A 23,130-nucleotide genomic window follows, 5' to 3' on the forward strand; every position below is an offset into this window, starting at 1 on the left:
AGAATCCTACAGTGCAGAAGGAGGCCATTCAGCCCATCGAGTCTGCACCTACCACAATCCCACCCAGGCCTTATCCCCACAAGCTCTTTACCCCAGCTAGTCCCCCTGACACTAAGGGGCAATTTAGCATGGTCAATCCACCTAACCCGCACATCTTTGGACTGTGGGAGGAAACCGGAGCACCCGGAGGAAACCCACGCGGACACAGGGAGAATGTGTGAACTCCATACAGACAGTGACCCAAGTCGGGAATCGAACCTGAGTCCCTGGCACTGTGAAGCAGCTGTGCTAACCATTGTGCCACTGCAGATGAAGAATGTTAACTCTGGTTTCTCTCACCACAGATGTGGCCGCACCTGCTGAGTTTATGCAGCGTTTTCTGTTTTTGCCCCTCTTCTCCAAAGGGAGTAGCCCCAGGTTCTGCAATGTATCCACACAATTGAAGTTCTTTATCCCTGGAACCATTCCTGTGAATCACTGCTGTTCCTTCTCTAATGCCTTCATATTCTTCTTAAAGTGCGGTGCCCAGAAGTGGATGCAATACCGAGGCAGCCCTTTAAAGATATTTGACAGAACCACTTATGCCTCTATGTACTCGATGTCTCTGTTTAGAATTCCCAGGATTCGTTTTGCTTTTTTCAATCTGTTTTCTCAATCTGCTGTGATTTTCCAATGATTTGTGCACATATAACCACCGGCAAGTCCCTCCGCTACTGCATTCCCCTTCATTTTATATTGTTCCTCCTTCTTCCTTGACCAAAATGAATGGCTTCACATTACTGTAATAGAGAGGCTTTAGAAGCCGAGTTAAAGGAACGAAGCGTAGAAACCTAACACCCCCCCCCGCCACCCACCTCCCCTCCACCCCACCGCCATCCCCCCCAGGCTCCCTCCCCCCTTCTCCTGCAGCGGGTTTGGTGGCAGGAGGGCACGGGAAACCTGGCGAGAGCCAAACTGTCAGAAACCCACCAACACAACATCGTCCATAACATAACTTAGTCCAAAGATGTGCAGGTGAGGCTGATTGGCCATGCTAAAATTGCCCCTTAGTGTCTTGAGATGCGTGGATTAGTGGGTAAAATATGTAGGGATATGGGGGTAGGGTCTAGGTGGGATTGTGGTCGGTGCAGACTCGATGGGCCAAATGGCCTCTTTCTGCGCTGTAGGGTTTCTATGATTCTATGATAACATTACATTCCCAATGGGGTTGATCGCCCTCTGCTGGCAGGTGGTATTTGCATTGCTTTGCATCTCATGAATGCTCATTAGAACAGCCGCCCCCTTGGTGTCCTGTCAGGCCTCGCAATCATCAACTGGAAATCACGTCGGGGGTCAAATCCCGATTGCTAAAGAGCGGTGTGCACAAGATGGCCCTCAATTCGCCAGGGATCTTGAGGCAAATGCAGGAAATCCATTCTGTCACAGTGCTGCGCTGCTCCTGATGTGCTGCTCACCACTCTGCCAGGACTGACTGGTTCCTGCCTCCATTTCCATGCCAAGCTGGTCTTCATGCTGTCGGATTCACAGACCCTCCTGTGTCAGCATCTTGGTCCAGTACTGTGCCTGGGGTTGGAGAGTAGAGGGGGTCTCTTCCTCCCCGCACCCCCCCCACCCCCCGCCCTGTCCCCCCACCCCCCGCCCTGCCCCCCCACCCCGCCCCCCCACCCCGCCCCCCCACCCCACCGCCCCGCCCCCACCCACCCCCCCACCCCGCCCCCACCCCTCCCACCCACCCTGCCCCCCACCCCCCACCCCCCCGCCCCCCACCCCCCCTCCACCCCCCCTGCTACCCCCCCTCGCCCCTCACCCCCCACCCCCTCACCGATGTCACACACCAGTGTCTATCTGGACAACACAGTGCTGCTAGGTCCATGAACCCCGTGGCAGCATCTCGGTTCAGTACTGTACCTGGGGTTGGAGAGTACAGGGGTCTCCTCCCTCCACCTCTCCCCCCCCCCCCCCCCCCCCCCCGCCTCCCCACTGATGTCACACACCAGTGTCTATCTGGACAACACAGTGCTGCTGGACCCATGAACCCTCCTAGGTCAACGAGCCAGATCAGTACTGTGCCTGTGGAAGCCCCCTGATTCTACACTGCGGGACTCATGCAGCCACCACAATAAAAGTCCGAAGTTCAACCAGGGGTGTAGTGCGGGGTGAGCGGTGTTGGGGGGTGACCTGGAGAAGACAAAAGGGGTGGGGGCAAATGTGGAAGGAGGGCTGTGCAAGGAGGTGGGGAGGGAGACGGCTCATGGTGGCAGACAGAGGGACAAGGAGGTGAATGAAGAAGACGAACAACGGAAGACAGAGGGTGGGTGGTTGACAAAAATACTGCTGCTGTAAAGAACAAAGGAGGGCTGCAGCTGGGGAACACCAGAGAAGGCACATTTACAAGGACCTCTGTGTGTAATACAGTTAATAAGTACAGAAGGTTGAAAACAGGGTTAGAGCAAAGGTTGTGAACTGGACAATTCTATGGCTATACTATTCTATGCCAGAACCAATTCAAATCCACTGAGTAAGAAACATGAGAGATGCTACCTTCCAGAGCCTGAGTTAAGAGAAGGGGGATACAAGAATAGAATCTGAGCTCAGAGCTGCCTTTTTGATGGTGCTCATGGAGTGGAGGAGAAGAAGGATGACCCGGCACCGCTGAGCACAGCTTCGTGAGGAGGCCATAGCGGAGGATGAGTTTCCAGTGAAGTCCCAGCAACAAGTAAAGGAAGGGAAGATTAGACTTGTACCATGAAGGCAACTCACTTGACCAAGAGTCCAAAGATGTGCGGGTTAGGCTGATTGGCCATGCTAAATTGAGGAGATTAACAGGGTAGATGTGTGGGGTTACGGGAATAGGGCCTGGGTGGGATTGTGGTCGGTGCAGACTCGATGGGCCGAATGGCCTCCTTCTGTATTGTAGGGATTTCTATGATTCTATGACTGAGGGGAGGAATGCTCAACTCTGAAAAGGCTGCATGAAAAGTTCATGAACAAGGGGGTCAAAGGGCTACCACATCGTTTACTGTAAGGGGGGTGGATGAAGACCTCCAGGTGTGTTGTGGAGAGGTCCGAGTGGAGCCTGGGTTCTCTCTGGTAGTGGCCTGGGTGGGAGGGTGGTTCAGTCGAGGAACAGACTTCCTCTCGAGGCTGCTCGCCTTTTCCCTCTGGGTTGCTGGCATCCTGCACAGCCTGGTGAAGGCAGGTGGGCCGGAGAGAGTGAGATGAGTGTGCTGGAGGGATGTTTAAATATAATGTCGGGACCTTTGAAGCCGCCAGCTGAGGGTGGGTGATTGAATCAGCTGCCGGCCCACCAGGAGAGTCGGAGGGCAATTGACCTGCGCATAATTAATAAGATTCCTAGCGCAGCGAATTTGTTAGCGGGACAGGCGCTGTCGGAATCACCCACCCCCCCAAAAATGGGTGAATTCTGCCCTAAGACAATATCCAATAGATGTTAAATTGCATCTTCCTGATTTCAAGCAGGAGAGAAGTAGATTGACTCAACTCAATGTGAAAACTGAATGCTGTTCATTTATGTATTTGATTAAAATGAAGCGACTGTTGATTTAAAGCCCAGCCCGCCTTGCTGGTTAGGAGGTAATATAATCTACCTTTATACTGAATGGCACACATGAATATTTCAGTAGTCAGCCCGAGTTTATGATCACTGACTTACACTAACAATTAAGTGGATCTTGGAAAGTAAAAGGTGTACTGCAATTTAGGGGAGGCAGTGGCGTAGTGGTATTGTCCCTGTGAGTAATCCAGAGACTCAGGGCAATGCTCTGAGGACCCGGGTTCAAATCCCAGCACGGCAGGTAGTGATATTTGAACTCAATAGCATAGATCATAGGTCATAGAATCCTGCAGTACAGAAGAAGGTTATTCGGCCCATCGAGTCTGCACCCAGGCATCCCACCCAGGCCCTATCCTCATAACCCCATGCATTTACCCTGGCTAGTCCTTCTGACACTACGGGGGAAATTTTAGCATGACCGATCCACCTAACCCGCACATCTTTGGACTGTGGGAGGAAACTGGAGTGCCCGGAGGAAACCCACGCCGACACGGGGAGAATGTGCAAACTCCTCAGAGACAATGACCCAACCTGGCCATCAAGCCCCGGGTCCCTGGTGCTGTGAGGCAGCAGTGCCACTGTGCCGTCCATAGCAGAATGTCGCTCACTTGGGCTGGCGAGGATGGAGCGGGGGATTCAGGTCGCCCTGATGCCTGTATTGTGGGTTGACCCAAGCATTTAGTAGTGGTGGGGTAGAGGGAGGAGGTCAACCCTGTGTGCTGGGGGTGTTCCCTCTGTCTGCTGTCGAATCATACCTCATTAGCACTTTGAGGGCCAGTGGGAAATGCATCAATTTTCCTAATGGCAGCAGCTGTTTGTTATTCTTTTGGAGAATCGTAACCATTGTTGTTAACTTTGGCCAGGTACAGGTGTGCTGCTGTAGAGAAGGTGGAAATCAGACTGAAGGGCATTTCAGGAGTGCTTTATCTCATTTGCTTTTCCCCAGGGTGAAGACTTGAAACCATGCAGGCCTGTTTTTGGTTGAATGAAGCAAAGAGTCTGGAGGCTTACAAAGACAGATTCACTGTTGCTTTGATTTGATTTGTTTGATTTACTGTTGTCACATGTATTGGGAGACGGTGAAAAGTATTGTTTCTTGCATGCTATACAGACAAAACATACCGTTCATAGAGTACATAGGGGAGAAGGAAAGGAGAGGGTTCTGAACATAGTGTAACAATCATAACTAGGGTGTGGAGAAAGATTAGCTTGATATATGGTAGGTCCAGTCAAAAGTCTGATGGCAGCAGGGAAGAAACTGTTCCCGAGTCGGTTGGTATGTGTTCTCAGATTTTTTTATCTTTCTCCTGACGGAAGAAGGTGGAAGAGAGAATGTCCGGGATGCGTGGGGTCTTTAATTATGCTGGCTGCTTTCCTGAGGCAGCGAGAAGTGTAGACAGAGTCAATGGATGGGAGGCTGGTTTGCATAATGGACTGGGCTTTGTTCACGACCCTTTGTAGTTTCTTGCGGTGTTGGACAAATTTATTCTCGCAGAGAGTGGTGAATCTCTGGAATTCTTTGCCCCAAAGGGTAGCGGAGGCTGGATTATTAGAAGTATTCAAAGTGGAGGTGGATAAACATTTGATAGATCGAGGAATAGAGGGGCTATGGGGAAATGGCACAGAAAAGGAGTTGAGGCCGGCATAGATCAGCCAGTATCGTATTCAATGGTGGGGCAGGCTTGAAGGGTCTGGTGGCCTATTCCTGCTTCTATTTTTCATGTTAGAAACATCGAAACATAGAAAATAGAAGGAGGAGTAGGCCATTTGGCCCTTCAAGCCTGCTCTATCCATTCATTATGATCATGGCTGATCATCAAATTCAATATTCTGATTCCCCCCTTCCCCCCATATCCCTTGATCCCTTTAGCCCCAAGAGCTATATCTAATTTCTTCTTGAAATCAGACAACGTTTTGGCCTCAACTACTTTCTGTGGGAGTGAATTCCACACATTCACCAGCTTCTGGGTGAAGAAATTTCTCCTCACCTCAGTGACAAAAGGTTTACCCCCTTATCCTCAATCTATGACCCCCCAATTGCGATGAAGAACCAGATATGGTGATTGGAAGAGGGATCAATAATGGTGGAGAAGAAACATTATTTAGCAAGTGTTTAGGATCTGAAATGTCTGAGCATTTGATGGAGGCAGATTCAGCTGTAGATTTTAAAAGGGAATTTGATGAGCAACAGAAAATATTTGCAGGGAGATCTGGGGAGGCCATTCACTGATTCTAGCTCAATCCTAAAATACTAACCCAACTTTCTGCCCTTGATGCCAATTGATTCTCTCTTTAACACGCTTGGAAGAAATTGTGACTAAGCCCACACTTCCTGGATCACACTTCCATCCTGTAACACTTTCCCCGTCACGATATTTTTTCTCACATCCCGAATGTTATAAACAGCATGCCTTTGAAGTTACCATGAGAAACATCAGTGATCTGCTCGTGTTAAAGATAAATCGGGGGTTTTTTTTTTGAAAAGAATAAATACTGGTTCAGTTAAAAAGAGCTAAAGGCGTCCCGCAGCAGATAGTAAAATATTGTACCTCACATTTTAATCTGAATACAACTGGGAGATTAGCAACAAGGCCTGAATGTCACTGAATATAAAGCAGGGACGTCTGGAGAATTTTTTTTTTTTGATTTGTATTCCAGTGTTATCTTCATACAACCTGTCTTGCTGCCTCTGAATTGATTCGGGGAGTTATGAAACGCCAGATAAAATAATGAAAAGTCTTAACAACAAATCTCTGAAAATGTGACATTAAAGATCAGCGAGGCTTTTGTACTATCTATCATGCCTTTCTATCAGCCCTCTTTTTTTTTTCTTTCCTTTATACACGGAGTTATTTTTAATCATCTCACCGTGAACCTTGGCTGCTTCCATTAACAACAGCAATGTCAGAGCCCTGGTCTCATCAGAGATCTGTGACAGCCTTTGGGATCAAGGGGGAATAAAAAGTCATTAAATATTTTCCTCATATCTATGTTGTGCATACTGTGATCAGCCGTGTATCTAAGTGGAATATGGGGGTGGCGGCAAGGTCTATTTGAATCATCGCACTGTCTCCCAGTTAGCAATGGCAGCAGAGGAACAGGCCCTTCGGCCCTCCAAACCTGTGCCAGTCACGAGGCCCAAGCTAAACTAAAAAACAAAGTTTATTTATTAGTGTCACAAGTAGGCTTACGTTAACACTGCAATGTGAAAGTCCCCTTGTCGCCACACTCTGGCACCTGTTTGGGTACACTGAGGGAGAACTTAGCGCGACCAATACACCTAACCAGCACATCTATTTTAGGAACATTTAAGTGGTTATTGGATAGGCACATGGAGCACACCAGGATGATTGGGAGTGGGATAGCTTGATCTTGGTTTCAGATAAAGCTCGGCACAACATCGTGGGCCGAAGGGCCTGTTCTGTGCTGTACTGTTCTATGTTCTATCTTTTGGACGGTGGGAGGAAACCGGAGCACCCGGAGGAAACCCGCGCAGACACGGGGAGAATGTATAGACTCCGCACAGCCAGCCAAACCAGGAATCAAACCCGGGTCCCTGGAGCGGTGAGGCAGCTATGCTAATGACTGTGCCACCGTGCCACCCTGGACAGGGCAGGCTCAAGGGGCTGAATGTCTTACTGGCATTCCCGTGTTCCCCGTAACAACCAATGCTGGAAGTGGAGAAAACTTTTACTTCAAAGCATTTACTTCACATTCCTTGCCATTTTCATGAATTTGTCACACGGTGAAGATCATTTCTGTGGTGCCCCTCCATAACCGAAACTCGTGCCGCTGCTCTGGAAGGTGTTCGCTGGCCACTGGGAGAAGGTGGTTGAGGAGAATCCTCGCAATGATCTTCCCTGTGACAGGCAACAGGGAGACTCCTCTGTAGTTACCGCAATCAGGCTTGTCTCCCTTCTTGAATATAGTGATGACCTCAGACCCATGGGAGATCTTAGCTTGCGACTGACCAAACTGGAGAGGTCTCATTTCGGAAGGTTTTTAGCCACATGAGTGGTTAGTAAGCAAAATTAGAGTTTATGGGATTGTGGGAAATATACTGGCATGGATTAAGTATTGGATAACAGACAGAAAACAGGGAGTAGGGTTAAACTGATCATTCTCAGGGTGGCAGGCGGTAATGAGTGAGCTACCACCAGGGTCTGTTCTTAGGCCCCAGTGGTCACAATCTACATCAATTGCCAAGTTTGCTGATGATAGAAAGTTAGGTGTGCTGTGAGGAGGATGCAAAGAGGCTTCAAGGGGATACAGTCAGACAAAGTGAGTAGGCAAGAACAAGGAATATAATGGGGGAAAACATGAAGTTATCCACTTTGGCAGGAAAAACAGAACCGCAGAGTATTTCTTAAATTTTGATTTGATTTAATTTGATTCCTTATTGTCACACGTATTAATATGCAGTGAAAAGTATTGTTTCTTGTGCGCTATACAGATGAAGCATACTGTACATAGAGAAGGAAAGGAGAGATAGCAGAATGTAGTGTTACGGTCATAGCTAGGGTGTAGAGAAAGATCAACTTAGTGCAAGGTAGGTCCATTTTAAAGTCTGATGGCAGCAGGGAAGAAGCTGTTCTTGAGTCGGTTGATACGTGATCTCAGACTTGGGGAGAGGTTCAGAAATGTTCTTGTTGTAAGGTCACCAAAAGCTAACATGCAGATGCAGCAAGCAGTTAGGAAGGTAAGTGGTGCATTAGTCTTTATTGCAAGAGGATTTGAGTCCAGGAATAAGGAAGTTTTGCTGCTGTTGAATAGGGCCTTGGTGCGACCACATCTGGAGTGTTGTGTATAGTTTTGGTCCCCTTTACCGAAGGAGGGAGATATTGATCATAGCGTGAATACAACAAAGGTTCACCAAATTAATCTCTGGGTTTGTCTTCTGGGGAGAGATTGAGGAAACTGGGCCTGTATTCCCAGAATTGTAACAGGGCTTGACAAGAAAGGTGTTTCCCCAGGTTGGGGGATCTAGAACCAAGGAATACAGTCTCAGATGAAGAGATAGGTTACATACACTGAAAGTGGCAATGGAGGTGGAGAAGGTAGTCAAGAAGGCATATGGCTTGCGTTTTAAAATTGGCAAGTCATGTTGCAGCTTTATAGAACCTTAGTTAGGCCGCACTTAGAATATAGTGTTCAATTCTGGTCGCCACACTACCAGAAGGATGTGGAGGCTTTGGAGAGGGTACAGAAAAGATTTACCAGCATGTTGCCTGGTATGGAGGGCATTAGCTATGAGTAGAGGTTGGAGAAACTTGGTTTGTTCTCACTGGAACGACGGAAGTTGAGGGGTGACCTGATAGAAGTCAACAAGATTATGAGAGGCATGGACAGAGTGGATAGTCAGAAGCTTTTTCCCAGGGTGGAAGAGTCAATTACTAGGGGGCACAGGTTTAAGGTGCGAGGGGCAAGGTTTAAAGGAGATGTACGAGGCAGATTTTTTACGCAGAGAGTAGTGGGTGCCTGGAACTCATTGCCGGGGGAGGTAGTGGAAGCAGGTATAGTAGTGACTTTTAAGGGGCGTCTTGACAAATGCGTGATTAGGATGGGAAATAGAGGGATATGGTCCCCGGAAGGGTAGGGGGTTTTAGTTCAATCGGGCAGCAGGCTTGGAGGGCCGAGGGGCCTGTTCCCGTGCTGTAATTTTCTTTATTCTTTACAGGATTGAGATGAGGAGGAATTTCTTCAGTCAGAGGGTGGTGCATCTTTGGAATTCTCTGCCCCAAGGGTTATGGAGACTCAGTCATTGAGTATGTGCAAAGAAGAGGGTGGCATGGTGGCACATTCTCCCTGTGGTATTGGTATCTGGAAATCTATTATAGAATCAGAGAATCCCTGTGGTGCCAAAGTGGCCATTTGACCCATCAAGTCTGCAATAATTCTGTGACAGAGTATCTTGCCTAGGCCCTGTCCCCTGCCTTACCCCTGTAACCCATTTACCATGTCCAATCCATCTAACCTATATATCTTGAGACACTAAGGGGCATTTTAGCAAGGCCAATCCACCTAACCTGCACATCTTTGGACAGTGAGAGGAAACCCCAGCAACCGAAGGAAACCCACGCAGACACAGGGACAACGTGCAGACTCCACACAGACAGTCACCCAAGGCTGGGATTGAATCCGGGTGCCTGGCTCTGTGAGGCAGCAGTGCTAACAACTGTGCCACCATGCCGCCATTATCACTAAAGCCACCTCTGCCCAATCTCACCTATTGCCTCAAAGAAAGGGAAATTGAAATCTGAATTCTCTGCCTTGGAAAGCTATTGAAGCCGAGAGTGTGTAAATTTCAAAATTGAGATTGAAAGACTTTTGTTGGACAACTGGAATAAACTCATGGTGAGTAGATGGAATAGGGAGTAGAAAGAAAAGGGAGAACATCCAGCACTCCGGATTCCACTACCTATCGATCATAAATAATTGAGACCCTCAGCACCACACTAGTCACAACTTGCCAACATGAAAATGACCCATTCGCCCCAACTAACTGATTTCTGATGGTTAGTAAATCCTCCATGAGCGCTAATATGTTGCTCCCAGAACCATGAGCTCATATCCTTTGCAGCAGTACCCTTTCATGTGACACTTTAACAAATGCCTTTTGGGGATCCAAAATACTCGACATCGACTGGCTCCCCTTTATTCACCCTGCTTATTTTAGCCTCAAAGAAAATAAATTTGTCAAACACACTTTCCCTTTAATAATACGGTGTTGACTCTGCTTGATTGCAGTATAGTTTTCTAAAACTCCTATGATTTGGGCGGCATGGTGGCACAGTGGTTAGCACTGCTGCCTCAGACACAGCGCCAGGGACCTGGGTTCAATTCTGGCCTTGGGTCACTTGTCTGTCTGGAGTTTGCACATTCTCCCCGTGCCTGCGTAGGTTTCCTCCAGGTGCTCTGGTTTCCTCCCATCATCCAAAGATGCGCAGGGTGGGTGGATTAGCCATGCTAAATTGCCCCTTTGTGTCCAAAGATGTGCAGGTTAGGAGGATTAATGGGAAAAATGTGCGGGGTTATGGGGATAGGGCGGAGTTAGGCTGGCTAAGGTGTCTGAGGCAGCAGTGCTAAGCTGGAGGGAACATTGGCACAGCAGTTAGCACTGCTGCCTCACAGCACCAGGGACCCAGGTTCAATTCCCGCCCTCGGGTCACAGTCTGTGGCAAGTCTGCACATTCCCTCCATGTCTGCATGGGTTTCCTCCGGGTGCTCTGGTTTCCTCCCACAGTCCAAAGATGTGCGGGTTTGATTGATTTGGCAATTGCCAAATTGCCCCTTACTGTCGGGGGGATTAATAGGGCAGAAACGTGAGGTTACGGGAATATGGTCTGGGAGGGATTGTTGTCAGTGATGACTCGATGAGCCAAATGGCCTCCTTCTGCACTGTAGGGATTCTATGTGTCCACCATTCTTTAAGGCACTTGGGGATAAGCCATCAAGCATGTGGGACTGAGGCAACTTTTGTTTCCATTCGTTTTCCCAACACTTTATTTGCAGTGATAGCAATTGTTTTAACTTCCTCCCACCCTTTTGCCCCTTGATTTCCTGCTATTCTTTTAGTTTCTTCGACCATGAAGACAGACACAAAATATTGGCCAGCGTGTTTTTTTACACAGTGAGTTGTTCTGATCAGGAAACATTGCCTGAAAGGGTGGTGAAAGCAGATTGAGTAATGCCTTTCAAAAAGGAATTGGATAAAAACTTGGAAAGGGAGAAATTTGCAGGGCTAAGTGTAAAGATGAGGGGAGTGGGACGGAGGGCAGTGGCAGTGGATCGAATGGCACCATCTGTGCTGTAAGATTCCCTTAGCTCCATTGCTCATTGAATTTCAGCAGAACAGATCTCATTAGCAACACCTGTATCATAAATCATATTGGGACCTTCCCACAAACGCTGGAAAGGTGACATGCTCGTGCGCACTTTATCTTCCACAGGCTGAAAAATATACTTTTGAATTACTTCAATCAGATGGTCTTTAAGCTGTGAGCCAAGATAAAGGATTTGTCTGAGAGTGATTTATAACTGCATTGAAGCATACTACATAACTCTCCAGAATTTTCAGCCTGACTAAAGTTAATTGAGTCTCTCTGCAATAATTGGCTCAATTAATGCTTTCAGTGCACTATCAGAGAGTGATATCACATCGAATCAGTGATGGAAACTGTCTGCTGCTATCTTTAGCACCCCAAATACAAGACTCCCATTGCCTACGCTTAATGCTTTACTGTGTGGGTTTTTTAAAAATTCATTCATGGGACATGGATGTCACTGGCTGGCCAGCATTTATTGCCCATCCCTAGTTGCCCCTTGAGAAGGTGGTGGTGAGCTGCCTTCTTGAATCGTTGCAGTCCACGTGCTGTGGGTTGACCCACAATGCCGCTGGGATGGGAATTCCAGGATTTTGAAGGAACGGCAATAAATTTCCAGCAGGTTTATTTGGCAGCACAAGCTTTTGGAGTGCCGTTCCTTCATCAGGTGAGTGCAGGATTTGTTTCACAAACACTGCATATATAGACACAAACTCAATTACAAGATAATGGTTGGAATGTGAGTCTTTACAGGTAATCAAGTCTTTACAGGTGCAGACAATGTGAGTGGAGAGAGGGTTAAGCACAGGTTAAAGAGGTGTGAATTGTCTCCAGCCAGGACAATTAGTGAGATTTTGCAAGCCCAGGCACGTCGTGGGGGTTACAGATAGTGTGACATGAACCCAAGATCCTGTTTGAGGCCATCCTCATGTGTGTGGAACTTGGCTATCAGTTTCTGCTCAGCGATTCTGCGTTGTCGTGTGCCGTGAAAGCCACCTTGGAGAACGCTTACCCAAAGATCAGAGGCTGAATGCCATGACCGCTGAAGTGTTCCCCGACAGGAAGGGAACACTCCTGCCAGATGATTGTCGAGCGGGGTCCATTCATCCGTTGTCTTAGCATCTGCACGGTTTCCCCAATGTACCATGCCTTGGGACATCCTTTCCTGCAGCGTATCAGGTAGACAACATTGGCCGAGTTGCAAGTGTATGTACCGTGTACCTGGTGGATGGTGTTCTCACGTGAGATGATGACATCCATGTCGATGATTCGGCATGTCTTGCAGAGGTTGCTGTGGCAGGGTTGTGTGGTGTCATGGTCACTGTTCTCCTGAACGCTGGGTAGTCTGCTGCGTGCAATGGTCTGTTTGAGGTTGTGCGGTTGTTTGAAGGCAAATAGTGGAGGTGTGGGGACGGCCTTGGCGAGATGTTCGTCTTCATCAATGACATGTTGAAGGCTCTGAAGATGATGTCGTAGCTTCTCCGCTCTGGGGAAGTACTGGACGTTGAAGTGTACTCTGTTCGTCGTGTCCGTGTTTGTCTTCTGAGGAGGTCTGCACAGTTTTTCACTGTGGCGCGTCGGAACTGCGCCTAATCTAAATAAGTGAACCCACAATGTGTTTGCACAATCCCTTATGAGTTTTATATCATTATAAATTATATCATTATATATTATATCATTATATATATCAAAATTATATCATTATATCATTGGTTGGTAAATTGATGGAAAAGGTCTTTAGGGATGGGATTTACGACCATTTAGAAAGATGCGGATTAATCCGGGATAGTCAGCACGGATTCGTGAAGGACAAGTTGTGCCTCACAAATTTGATAGAATTTTTTGAGGAGGTAACTAAGTGTGTTGATGAAGGTAGGGCAGTTGATGTCATATACATGGATTTTAGTAAGGCGTTTGATAAGGTTCCCCCATGGTCGGCTTATGATGAAAGTAAGGAGGTGTGGGACAGAGGGAAAGTTGGCCGATTGGATAGGTAACTGGCTGTCTGATTGAAGACAGAGGGTGGTGGTGGATGGAAAATGTTTGGACTGGAGGCAGGTTGCTAGCGGAGTGCCACAGGGATCAGTGCTTGGTCCTCTGCTCTTTGTGATTTTTATTAATGACTTAGAGGAGGGGGCTGAAGGGTGGATCAGTAAATTTGCTGATGACACCAAGATTGGTGGAGTAGTGGATGAGGTGGAGGGCTGTTGTCGGCTGCAAAGAGACATAGATAGGATGCAAAGCTGGGCTGAAAAATGGCAAATGGAGTTTAACCCTGATAAATGTGAGGTGATTCATTTTGGTCGGACTAATTTAAATGTGGATTACAGGGTCAAAGGTAGGGTTCTGAAGACTGTGGAGGAACAGAGAGATCTTGGGGTCCATATCCACAGATCTCTAAAGGTTGCCACTCAAGTGGATAGAGCTGTGAAGAAGGCCTATAGTGTGTTAGCTTTTATTAACAGGGGGTTGGAGTTTAAGAGTCGTGGGGTTATGCTGCAACTGTACAGGACCTTGGTGAGATCACATTTGGAATATTGTGTGCAGTTCTGGTCACCTCACTATAAGAAGGATGTGGAAGCGCTGGAAAGAGTGCAGAGGAGATTTACCAGGATGCTGCCTGGTTTGGAGGGTAGGTCTTATGAGGAAAGGTTGAGGGAGCTTGGGCTGTTCTCTCTGGAGCGGAGGAGGCTGAGGGGAGACTTAATAGAGGTGTATAAAATGATGAAGGGGATAGATAGAGTGAACGTTCAAAGACGATTTCCTCGGGTGGATGGAGCTATTACAAGGGGGCATAACTATAGGGTTCGTGGTGGGAGATATAGGAAGGATATCAGAGGTAGGTTCTTTACGCAGAGAGTGGTTGGGGTGTGGAATGGACTGCCTGCAGTGATAGTGGAGTCAGACACTTTAGGAACATTTAAGCGGTTATTGGATAGGCACATGGAGCACACCAGGATGATAGGGAGTGGGATAGCTTGATCTTGGTTTCAGATAAAGCTCGGCACAACATCGTGGGCCGAAGGGCCTGTTCTGTGCTGTACTGTTCTATAACACAACATCAACTAAGCCACTTTTAATGGCAAAACATAAGTTGTCCACTTTTATGTTTCTCTGTGAATCGCTCCATTTTTTTCACTGCCTTTATGTGAAGAGTCTAAGTGAAGTGGGGATGGGCGGGGTGTGGTGGAAATTCTCAATTTTAGTCACTTGAATGACATCAGTAGTTCAAATAGTTGACATTGTGAAATTTTAGCTTTCGGTACCCACGCAGTTAACTTTCACCAAATGCTCCAAGAAGTAAGTTGATATTGTACAGCAGCCTCTTGTTATTGAACTAAGGAAAAAGACATCTATTTCCTTTACATTTTTGATTGCTAAGTCAATGTGAATGTCATAGAATCCTATGGTGCAAGAGGAGGCCATCGAGTGTGGTGGATGCTGGGACCACAAAGCTGGTTGAAGGTTGGGACAGTAAGTAAATTTAAGGAGGAGTTAGACAGATTTTTAATTGGCAATGGGTTGGAGAGCTATGGGGAGAAACAGAAAATGGGGATGAGGAGCATATCAGCTATGACTGAATCGTGGAGCAGACTCATTGGGCCAAATGGCCTAATTTTGCTCCAATATCTTATGAGCTTATCAAGCCTGCACCAACACTCCAACAGCTCATCCCACCCAGGGCCTATTCCCATAGTCCCGTGTATTTCCCCGCTTATTCCCCTAACTTGGGACACTAAGGGTCAATTTAGCATAGCCAATCCACCTAACCTGCACACCTTTGGACTGTGGGAGGAAACCAGAGCACCCAAAGGGAATCCACGCAGACACAGGGAGAACGTGCAAACTCCACACAGACAGTCACCCGAGGCCAGAACTGAACTTGGGTCCTTAGAGCTGAGAGGCTGCAGTGCTAACCACTGTGCCACCATGCTGCATTTGAATGCAAGTCAGTGTGAACCATGGCTTAAATTGTTTCACACTTGGCTTTTGTTGTGGTCTTATAATGATATAATCCCTTGGGGTTATTGGTTGTATGAGACGCAAGGCACAAATCATTCATAAAGGATTGGCAAACATACTGTGGGTTCACTTATTAAGAATAAGCACATGAGAACAGTCTTACACTTGTAAATGTTCTCAAGGGCAATTAGGAATGGGCAATAAATGCTGACCTAGCCATCAGCACTCACACCCCATGAACAAAACAACTTTTTCTATTAAGAGGTATCGGCATAGTCAGTTAAAAACACAGAAGTAAAGAAAATAGGATCAGGAAGCCTGCTCCACCATTCCATAGCTGATCATAAGAACATAAGAACATAAGAAATAGGAGCAGGAGTAGGCCATCTAGCCCCTCGAGCCTGCCCTGCCATTCAATAAGATCATGGCTGATCTGAAGTGGATCAGTTCCACTTACCCGCCTGATCCCTATAACCCCAAATTCCCTTACCAATCAGGAATCCATCTATCCGTGATTTAAACATATTCAACGAGGTAGCCTCCACCACTTCAGTGGGCAGAGAATTCCAGAGATTCACCACCCTCTGAGAGAAGAAGTTCCCCCTCAACTCTGTCCTAAACTGACCCCCCTTTATTTTGAGGCTGTGCCCTCTAGTTCTAGTTTCCTTTCTAAGTGGAAAGAATTTCTCCATCTCTACCCTATCCAGCCCTTTCATTATCTTATAGGTTTCTATAAGATCCCCCCTCAGCCTTCTAAATTCCATTGAATACAAACCCAATCTGCTCAGTCTCTCCTCATAATCAACACCCCTCATCTCTGGTATCAACCTGGTGAACCTTCTCTGCACTCCCTCCAAGGCCAATATATCCCTCCGCAAATAAGGGGACCAATACTGCACATCCAACTCAATAGCTCGATTCTACCTTCCCACCATATCCTTCGATCCCCTTCACGTTCAAAATCTTTTTTGAAAACAGACAGGGGTGAATTTTCCCGTTCTGCCCGCTACGGGAATTGTAGTGGGTGAGGGGGTGACCATGGAAAGGTCCATTGACCTCGGGCGGGAGTTTCCTGTTTCGGGCGAGTGTGGCCGGAAAATCCCGCCCACAATGTTTTGTCCTCAACTGCTTCGTGTGGCAGTGAATTCCACGGGCTGACGACTCTCTGGGTGAAGAAATTTCTCCTCACTTCTGTCCTTAAAGGTTACCTCGCATCCTTAGACTGCGACCCTAGTTCTGGACATCCCCACCATCGGGAACATCCTCCTTGCATCTACCATGTATAGTCCTGTTAGAATTTTATAGGTTTCTATCAGATCCCCCTCTCATTCTTCTGAACTCCAGCGAAAACAATCCTCACCGACTCAATCTCTCCTCATACGTCAGTCCCGCCATCCCAGGAAGCAATCTGGTAAACCTTCTCTGCACTCCCTCAATGGCAAGAACATACTTCCTCAAGTAAGGAGACCAAAACTGCACATGATATTCCAGGTGTGGTCTCACCAAGGCCCTGTATAATTGTAGCAAGACATCCCTGCTCCTGCTCTTGAGAACACTGAGGCCTTGAATTTTCCAGTCCCCGTGACAGGGTTTCCCGTGGCAGAGGTGGCTCACCAATGCCCACTGGCATGCTCTTCTGGTGCCACTGAATTCCATGGCATTTTGCATGGTTTGCTCGTCCTATCACCGGGAAACCCACGGTGGGTTTGACTTCGGCAGGACTGAAAAATCCCGCTGGCCAGATGAGCTGGAAAGTCCCGGCCCCCAAAGGTGTTTCCTTCAGGGCGTCTCGAGCTAATTGGCATACTCTCAGGCAAGGATTCAGCAAGGACTGATATGAGGAGATATTTCTTCACTTAGAAGGTTGTGAATCTCTGGGATTCTCTGCCTCAAAGCCCTGTGGATGTTCAGTCATTGAGTAAATTCAAGACTGGGAGCTATATTTGTTTGGACACCAACTCAAACAGGAGATAGGGCGGCAGGGTGGCACAGTGGTTAGCACTGCTGCCTCAAAGCACCAGGGTCCCGGTTTCGATTCTCGGCTTGGGTCACTGTCTGTGCGGAGTCTGCACGTTCTCCCCGTGTCTGCGTAGGTTTGCTCTGATTTCCTTCCACAGTCCGAAGGATGTGCTGGTTAGGTGCATTGGCCATGCTAAATTCTCCCTCAGTGAACCCAAACAGGCGCCAGAGTGTAGCGACTAGGAGATTTTCACAGTAACTTCATTGCAGTGTTAATGTAAAACTTGTAAAATTTAAACTTAAGTAAAGAAAATTGATTGAGAGAAAGTAAACTGCTTGTGATTAAACAAACACTCAAGAACACTGAGACTTAAGATGGCTGCCGTTATTGCAAGTTGTCCAATTTGTGGAAAGTTCCAATGTGACTTACAATTCAGCCAAGCCACGGCTTCCATCTACAGAATTACACACCTACTGACTTCAAGAACTAGTTCAAAAGGATTTCCTGAAAACTATACAGGACCTCGTATTTGCACTGTTATAAGGCTACCTCTCAAGCAGAGACAGAATGTCTACTAGAACAACAGCTCCATGGAAAGATGTTCTCCCTATCGAATCAAGATGGGTAATGTATATTCAGGTGTTCATGGCTGCGACATTACAGAATCTTATCCCCTTGATCATGAAACAAAAGCCACACTCTGTCCAGATATCAGCAAAGCAAATACATTCTGAAATAATGATGGGGAGAGAGATCACATGGCTGAAGTAACTATTTTTGAAATCTCTGTCAATACGGCATGCAAGCTGATAAAACAGTAATATGGAAAAACCTGCCAGTTGGCAGCACAGATAGAAGGCGCGATCTTACCGGCCGTCCACGCCACACTCCCACTGCAGTGACGTTGGAGAATTTGGTGCCAAGTCAAATCTCTGTTCACTGTAGCAGGATGGGAAACCATCCCCCCTCCCCCCATGGCGTGAATGGTAATAACATTCCAGCCAGATAACTTTTCATCGAAAAAAACCCCAGGTGCAAAAATCATCGACTTCTAGAAAAGACGGATTATGTTTTGAAAATAAATGATCTCTGGCAATTGTAACTTTACATGGGCTTCACACCATCCAGGACAAAGCAGCCCGCTTGATTGGCACCACATCCACAAACATCCACTCCCTCCACCACTGACGCTCAGTAGCAGCAGTGTGTACCATCTACAAGATGCACTGCAGCAATTCATCAAAGATCGTTAGACAGCACCTTCCAAACCCATGACCACTTCCATCTAGAAGGACAAGGGCAGCAGATACATGGGAATACCACCACCTGCAAGTTCCCCTCCAAGCCACTCACTATCCTGACTTGGAAATATATCGCCGTTCCTTCACAGTCGCTGGGTCAAAATCCTGGAATTCCCTCACCAACCGCATTGAGGGTCAACCCACAGCACGTGGACTGCAGCGATTCAAGAAGGCAGCTCACCGCCACCTTCTCAAGGGGCAACTGGGGATGGGCAATAAATGCTGGCCAGCCAGCGACGCCCACGTCCCACGAATGAATAAAAAAAATGTAGATTTTAGTGTAGTCTTGTCAGTTCAGACTTGATGGGCTGAAGGGCCTCTTCTATACCGCATGGCTCTATGGGCGGAATTTTCCTGTCCCAGCCGCCAAAGGAATCGTAGCGCTTGCCCCAAGTCTGGATATTCCCATTCTATGACTCCAAAAATCTGCCACAGCCACGGATCAGCAAAGCACTCAAATGGTGAACTCTTGTTTTAATTTCACATTGAACTTTGCCTTTTTAAATATTTTTACATCTTTATCTGGGTGTGTTTTTTTTCTTCCTTTTCAGTTTAAAACTCAAAAAAGCCTGCCAGACATGCACTCAACATGTGAATGACTAAGCACAGACTGTGAGTAAAAGCCTTCAGTTTTAAGTTTATTTATAGTGTCACAAGTAGGTCTACATTAACACTGCAATGAAGTTACTGTGAAAATCCCTTTGTCGTCACACTCCGGCGCCTATTCGGGTATGCGGAGGAGAATTTAACATGGTCAATGCACCTAACCAGCACGTCTTTCAGGTTGTGGGAGGAAATTGGAGGAAACCCACGCAGACACGGGGAGAACGTGCAGACTCCGCACAGACAGTGAGCCAAGCCAGGAATTGAACCTGGGTCCCCAGTGGTGTGAGGCAGCAGTGCTAACCACTGTGCCACCCATATCACTGAATTCACAAAGAAAACTGTGTTATGGTCAGAATTTGAATAGTAGAAGAGGGGAGTGATTCTTTTACCCTCCTCACATTGCTGGAACACCCAGTAACTATTCGAGTCAGCACATCCTCTCTCATCTTTTCTCCCCTTCATGGCGCCCTGCATTTTGGCCCTTGGAGCTAAGTAAAGGTGGCTTTGCATCCTTACCCTTGGCTGGTCTGGTACATACAAGGGGAAATCCATCGCCCTAAACATTAACTCCCTCCACTACCATTGCAGTGTGTCTTTGCAGGGTGCAGCAACTCGTCAAGACCCCTTCAACAGCACCTTCCAAACCCATGGCTTCTACTTCCCAGAAGGACAGGGGAAACAAGGTAATAACATCAGACCTCGACGTTTGGAATACTCACCATTCCTAGACTGCGACTGGGTCAAAATCCTGGAACATATGAAATAGAAGCAGAAGTCGGACATTCAGCCCCTCAAGCCTACTCCTCCATTTGATAAGATCACGTCTGATCAGTTTCAAGTTCCACATTCCCATCTACCCCCAATAAACTTAGAATCACTTGCCTGACAAGATTCTATCTCAGTCGTTCCCAACTGGTGTGCCGTGAAGACCTCCCAGGTGTGCCGCAAAAAAAATTCAAAATTATTCAAAGTTTCAGTGAAACTAAAACTAACCTTCGTTCTTCAGCTCTGTGGTTGGCATCTTCAATACGCAATGGCCGAAAACCTACCGCCTTGCGCCACCCCGGAATCGGGACAGGCGAGGTTCCCAGAATGGGAATCTCTATTGGTCTCGGGCGGGATTTTACAATCTCGCCCGAGCAAGGCTGTAAAATCCCGCCCAATGACTCTCGGGCCTCCCACGCATGCGCTGGCTGGGAAATAGTCACACGTGCGCGGTTTGAATTTTTTCGGTTGGTCAAACCCATGCGGATGACCAACGGGACTTGCAGCTGAAGACAAAGGTCCCCATTTGCCCGCACAAAAAACTCAAAACGAGAGCGAAAACCCTGGGAGAAGCGAGAGAGATAGTGTTAAAATTAATGGCAAATACTGCTCTGAAAACCACAATATTGAAACCATGCCAATAACTTGTATCTATCGTTATGTTTAGCTAATGCTGAGATATATGATTAGCATTCTGCTGAGACTTCTGTCCTGCACTTCAGCTTCCATCTTTCTCTTTTCTAATTATGTTACCGCTTTTTTCTCATTTGTCTACCCTGAGGTAATAGTACTCATAATATTAATACAAAAGCCAAATACTGCAGATGCTGGAAACCTGACATAAGAAGAAAAAATGCTGGAAAAACTCAGGTAATCAGGCAGCATCTGTGGAGAGAAACAGTCAACTTTCATGTTGATGAACGCTTCAAAATAGCAATGAGTGGAATTCTCCCAGTAATTCTAAGTGTCGAATTCACGTAAAACCTGGGGTAAATCCTGCTGGCTTTCGCAGCAGGATTTTCAAAATTAATCTCCCACATCACAAAGCGTCCGAACGCGAATCCCATTAGAAATCAAGTGTGGGGGGGCCCACTCCCGTTGGAGAGGCTGGCAGCATAGCACTGAGCGGGCCACTGCGCATGCGCCGATTTGTCAGCGCCGAGATCGGCACACACGCAATAGCCCCAGACTGCCAGTGTCCCAACCCTGCGACCCCGCACTGCTGCCCCACCGATCCCCCCACGACCCGTTCGCTGGCCTTCCTGAAGTGTCTGGTCCAGCCCCACCCCCTCTCCCCCACTCCCCCCAAGTCACCCCTGGCCTGCCCCAATCTCAACCTCACCCGCCAGTCCCGACCCTCCGCCATGCCCCCGCAGTCCTGACCTGATCCCTCCCTGCAGTCCTGACCTGAGCCTCCCCCGCAGTCCTGGCCCTGCCGGCAAGCGGCTTGCCCCCCCCCCCCACTCCGATGGCCAGCCCCGATCAGTCCTTCCCTCCATCTGCCACCGATCCCTGATGCAGGGTGGCCTCAAAATAAGGGGGAACAGATTTAGGACTGAGTTGAGGAGGAGCTTCTTCACCCAAAGGGTTGTGAATCTGTGGAATTCCCTGTCCAGTTGAGGCTACCTCATTGAATGTTTTTAAAGCAAGGATAGATAGATTTTTGAACAGTAAAGGAATTAAGGGTTATGCTGAGTGGGCGGGTAAGTGGAACTGAGTCCACAAAATGATCTGCCATGATCTTATTGAATGGCGGAGCAGGCTCGAGGGGCATGATGGCCTACTCCTGGCTCCTAGTTCCTCCCACAGTCTGAAAGACGTGCTGGTTAGGTGCATTGGCCATGCTAAATTCTCCCTCAGTGTACCCGAACAGGCGCCAGAGTGTGGCGGTGAGGGGATTTTCACAGTAACTTCATTCCAGTGTCAATGTCAGCCTACTTGTGACACTAGTAAATAAACTTTATTTTTAAAAAATTGAACGTGCCCTGTTGGCATCACTCTGCGTCATGAACCAGCCGTCCAGCCAACTGAGCTAAACCCACAATCAATATTCACGAATATCAGCTCCCATCCTAACAGCAGTGTGGATTTATCTACAGCAGTTAAAGAAGGCAGCTTACCACAACTTTCTCAATGGCAATGTCGGAATGGACAATAAATGTTGACCTAGTCCGTGGGGCTTAGAGCCCAACCATGAGAGAAAGAATCAAGATGGTCCGACGACTCTCCTGCCAGCAATCTATCATCTGGGAACAAGGAATAGGGGATTAATTCTGAACCTTCTGGTGTGTGTGCTTTAGTGGCGTAACATATTCCTTCAAATCGGCATAGAAAGAGGTCATTTAGCTTGTCGGACTCATGCTGGTTCATTGAAAGAGTCGTTCATGAAATCCATTTACCCATGAAGCAATCATTGGGGGCCTCAGATTCCTGCTTCTTTTCTCTTTATTTTTAAGGTCGCAAAGATATTCTCAAGCCTTTTAAAATCCGTTGTGAACCAGCCCGCGGGTAATTCGAGTGGTGTGCTCGCACTCATGTTCTGTTCAAATCCCATTTATATAATCGCAGGTCTGCTGCTGTCACAGCGGGACCGTGTAGTTAAACAGATGGAATCCTTCTGCTTCCTCGCCCCAAATAAAAGCCAGAGCAATTAAAACCGCAGCAGGATGTCAAGGAGCGACGGGGAGGCTGGGTAACTGACTGCGTCGGGATGGCGGTGTGCGTGTCAGCGCCCGCAGTTTGCCACATGGTCCTCGGTTGAGGGGAGCAGCTGGCTGACTCTGCCTCTGCAGAAAAGAGGCAAAATATTCCGAGACACTGTTAATCTGGGAATGCTGTTGCGCATGCTCCACCCGTGGACAGCGGATCCGTTCGTGCTGGCCCAAGGAAGGAGAAAAGTTTGCTCATTCTATCTTTTAAATTTAGCCCATTCAGTATAGGGACGGCACGGTGGCACAGTGGTTAACACTGCTACCTCACAGTGCCACGGACCCGGATTCAATTCCAGCCTTGGGTCACTGTCTGTGTGGAGTCTGCACGTTCTCCCCGGGTCTGCGTGGGTTTCCTCCGGGTGCTCTGGTTTCCTCCCACAGAACAAAGATGTGCAGGTTTGATTGATTTGGCAATTGCCAAATTGCC

The sequence above is a fragment of the Mustelus asterias genome, chromosome 10 (genome assembly GCF_964213995.1).
Source record: "Mustelus asterias chromosome 10, sMusAst1.hap1.1, whole genome shotgun sequence".
In the NCBI taxonomy this organism is placed as follows: Eukaryota; Metazoa; Chordata; class Chondrichthyes; order Carcharhiniformes; family Triakidae; genus Mustelus; species Mustelus asterias.